We start from the raw sequence: 4,994 nt of genomic DNA, 5'->3' as shown, positions 1-4,994 counted from the left end.
CAAAATATGTCCAATTCAGAATATAGCGAAATCAAGACTGCTTAATTATTTGCATTAAAATTAGATCGGATAAAACTAGTTGCATAGCTGAGGTGGTTCATTTTCAAACATAGCACTGCTGATGAATCACATTATAAAATAAGTGATTAGGGACTCGAACGAAAATAATTGACCACCGCCTTGGAGGTTCTACGTTTCGGCGTGCCGACCTTAAATAGATGTAGCGATAAGGCATTGTATTATAACTAGAATTAATTTCAGCATATCGTGACTATTCCAAGGTTTCTAAAATGGGAGATATTCTAATGGCAATTGAAAAAATAGGAAATCAATTAACGGCTGAAATATATTTGCGTAACGGAATTAACACGTTGCAATCTGGTCTAATAGTTGCATAGTGTTGTTCGAGTAGGTTTTTTGTTTAAAAAGGTTTTGGGTCATTAGCACAGGCTTAATATCTTACGGGCTTAACTTTTGTCTTCTGCTGATGGGTGTCGAGCTTAGGCAGCATAACTACGAATCACTCGAGTTCACCAGCATGTCTCTTGGTAAAGACAGACTTGTCTCTCTTTACCGTAAAAAGTTTGCTTAACTGCCCAGTTATATAACCTTCGGGAAGTTGTTATGGTATTTTCATAGTCGCGAGCAAGACTTGCTCCTTTTGCCATTCATTTAAGAGTGCCACCAATAGCATCACAGTGTCCTTTTGTATGGGATGTTGCAAAAAATGCCATTCTGCGCTTAATTCATACTTTGACTGGAATCTACACAAGCTTGCGAAGTTTTTTTTTTTTGTATTGTGCTGCTGCTCCATCAGACATAAAATAAGTTTTAGAAAAGTTTGTCAGTTGTTTCATAAAATTTATCATTTTTGAGATGAACAAATGAACTGCAGTCTTCCGGTCTTCCAATCCTCCATTCTTCCAATCTTCCAGTCTTTCAGTCTTCATTTGAGTTTGTTATGAATATATACCAAATTCGTTACTGATACTTTTTGCATGAATCAGGCAACTAGCAGTTGGGAAAATGGATTCTGAGATGATTATGACTTTCATTGGTTTAGTTTTCGATTAAAATACACTGAAGAAAAAAATCAGTTTGGACAAGGAAAAGTTTTTTTAAAATAACTTTTTTTCCTTGAAAGTGCCCAACTTGAATTTTTGACGATAGATAGGGAATATAATTACCTATCTTGGAACAAAATTTCATCCAAATCAAAAATGGGTTTTTTTGTAAATCGACTTTAATTTTTTAAAATCGATTTTTTTCAGTGTAGGAGTCGATGAAGAATTTATTCAATATAAATTTGACTAATTTTGTGAAATTCACTTCTACAACATTTTTTTGTAGGATTTGTCATTTTTAGACTAGCCATTTGAAAAAATCTATTAAAAAGGTTTGGCCCTTTTCAAAAGACAGTCTAGATCATTTTTGGAAAAGCAAAGTATGCAAAGTGGCTTTTTGTGACAAAGTTCTCCTGTACAGAAAGTTTCATTAAAATCTTAGAGGGTGCTGCCAACATTTGTTCGAGTTGGCGCGAAATTCGTCTCACGCAATACCACAATAGATCAAAATACTGGTCGCAGTGGTTCGTTTCAAACAAAGAAAAATCAATTTTATTCATATCATTCATTCAACTTAATTTATTCGCAGTTTTCAGTTTGTGCAATGCATTAATTTATTCCAGTTCTTACATTTATTTCAGTTTCTTCATTTTGATAACTCTACTATTTTTTTCCAGTCATCCATTTTATTCATTTCATCCAAATCATTAATTTGATAAAATTTGATATATTCTGTTAATTTTTCGACTTTTTAATACTGTTTTATTTTTTAGTTTAATCATTTAAGCCGTTTTATTCTGCTTAGATTTTTCTTCGTTTTACTCATTTTATCAATTTCATTCATTTTATTCATTTTATTAGTTTTAACAATTTTATCCATATTATTCATTTCCTTCAGCTTGTTCATTTTATTCATTTCATTCAAAATATACATCTTATTTAATTTATTAATTTTTAAAATTTATTCAGTTTATTCATTTTATTTATTTTATTCATTTTATGAATTTTTTTTTCGTATTATTCATTTTGTCAATTTTTTTCATTTTATTTATTTTAATAATTTAATTCATTTTAATCTGTTCATTTGATTCTGTTTATTTTATTCGTGTCGGTTATTTAATTAATTTTAATAATTTGATTAATTTTATCAATTTTGTTGATTTTATAATTTTATTAATTTGATTGGTTTTTCAATTTCATTAATTTTTTTTTAATTTTATCGCTTTTATCAATTTTATAACTTGTATTCATTTTATGCATTTCATTCATTTTATAGTTGTTATTCATTTTAATCATTCTATTCATTTAATTTATTTTTTTTATATTTTTCCATTCATACTTTTTGTTCCTTTTCTTGTTTTTATTAATTGTGTTGATTCAGTTCAGTGATTCCTTTCATTCTTTTTATCCGATTTGTTAGTTTAAATCAATTTAATCTATTCTATTCATTTTATGGCTTTTTTGAATATATATTGTCTAATTTTTAATTAGGTAGCTGACTAATTTGGTTTATTTTATTTTTTTTATGTACCGTAAACCGGGGTGACATTGATCACTTTTCGAAGTAATCATTGCATATATTTAGACGCAACACATTTTTTTCAAGTTTAATATTTTTAAACCATGTACTGATGTAAGGAGAAGAAGATTGGATGGTTTTCCCTACAATTGTGCGCTTAAAGCTATTTTTCCAAAAATGATTTCAAGTTGATGTCCGTTTTCGTATTCCGGGGTGACTTTGATAACCTGCATGTTCACCCACATTAAGTTATTGATGTCAATGTTTTTCATTTAAATGTTTGTTTAAACTAGTTCTGGAAAGATACTCATTGTTAAATAGATGTTAATTGGTATTATACAAATTATTTAATGTACTGTAAAATTCGAGTAACCAAAATTCGTATAATTTGTGTCCAACTAGAATAAAAGATTCTGAAAACCTTTAAAACTGCTAAAATTGTTTTATTTCAGTGCTTTATCAATGTACCAAATGTTTCATTCATTTTAACACATTGGAATATTGAACAATAAAAAAAGTTGCGAGTTTTAGCTTAAAAAAATTTGAAATAATTGCCAACTAGTTTCACAAAAAATTGTATTTAAAATAAACAAACTCTCAAAAGTAAATTTGGTACATCCCACTCTAAAAGAAAATAAAATCTCGCTTGTAATTTATTACTCTTACTCAAATCTGAGATTTATTTGTTTTATAAAAATAGACACTTTATGAAGCTTCGTAAAAATAAGGTAAAGTCGGTAAATTTCGGTTATTTGTAGTTTTTGTACCCAAAAACCGAACAAAATACTCAAAAAGTATAACAAATCAGTATTTCATAAGTTTAGAGTAAAAATCATTTCAAACTAAAATGATTCGGTAGACTATTCTGGTTTAATAAGCGATCTACGAAAAAAGTTTCGAGTGATCAAAGTCACCCCGATGATCAAAGTCACCCCGGTTTACGGTACATACATTAACCTTTTATAAGGCCCAGAGTTTGGAGCTATTAATGGATGTTATATTAATAGAAACACGGTTCTTTCACTTAGTTTACAATATATTTTCATTTATTTCGTAATAAAATAATGTTTTGATTTTATTAATTTTTTAAATTTATTCAGTTTAGCCGAGGTTTTGATCGTAAAGGACACGAAACTAGTTTGGTGCCAATTTCGTATGAGTTCTGCAAACTACTTAATGTTCCAACAGTAATAAGTGTAAGAAATGTCTCACCTCATTGTTACGTGGATTAAGTCGGTTTTTTTGGTTTAAAATTGGTAATGTTTGATAACTTTGATTCGCCTCAGATAGTATAAAATACACTAGTGCATTGCAAAAACACTCATTTTTGAAATCTCAAAGGTTTCCTTTCATATTGTGACAAATGTCAAAGTAAGCTCAGATGCCAAATTTTACAATATTTTAGACATTTTAGCCGCCCACTTCGCTTGAAGTTTTTGACATTGGTACTATGGGAAAATATGAGATAATATTTGCCTCGAAAAATACGGGAAGTAGGAGTTTCGGGACATTCTGTCTCAAAAATTTCCTATTCTGAATAATCATTCGCAGTTTTTCTAATGTGAAAAAATCTCAGCAATCGTATGGTACCCTCACGACCTGTGTCAGAATACGAGAAGTTGGGGTTCAAGGGCATTTGGTCATTCTTATTAAATTTTATCATTTTCTCGTGCATATATCACTATAATTCTTCAATAATCTTTTGACCTTGTTCAACGTGAAAAATTCTAAGGAACAAAATAAAAATAGTTTAGTTACTGATAAAATTTAGAAACCTCAGATTTGTTGACATTTAGTCTAGAAACCTCGTTTTTTCATCAAATGCTTTAAAACCCAGACTTCCCGTTTTTTCCTGGAATGAGACTTCTACCATGTGATTTATGAGCGTTTTGCTGCACTAGAAATAGAAATTAAATAATAATTTATTGTTTTATGGGGTTGATATGTACTATTCAGTGAAAAATTCAGTGAAATATGGAATCATGACTAAATGTCAAAAAATACATTGTGTATGAATTTGATCGATAACAAATTTACTTCTATTTTGTTCTATAGGATGTCCTGCGTTTAACCGGGTACATTTAATAAAATTTGATTACGGAATAATAGAGATATGCACCAGAAAATGATAAAATTTAATTTGAATGACAAAATGCCCCCCAACTTGCCGTATTTTTCGAGTAACGAGAATATTGTCATTGTAATGCTAAGAATGATTTCTTTAAATTAATATATAAAGTGAAATTTTCCGCGTGCTACTTCAAAAGTTACAGCATTTAATATATTTTTTCCCTGTATTTTGGATCGCGGGCGTAGTGGGCAGGGGTCTAAAATTGTCCAAATGATGTGAAATTTTTCATCTGAGCTTTGATATTTGTCACAATATAAAAAGGGGGTACGTTGAGATTTGA

The sequence above is a fragment of the Topomyia yanbarensis genome, chromosome 3 (genome assembly GCF_030247195.1).
Source record: "Topomyia yanbarensis strain Yona2022 chromosome 3, ASM3024719v1, whole genome shotgun sequence".
In the NCBI taxonomy this organism is placed as follows: Eukaryota; Metazoa; Arthropoda; class Insecta; order Diptera; family Culicidae; genus Topomyia; species Topomyia yanbarensis.
Note: the sequence above shows the minus strand (reverse complement) of the source record.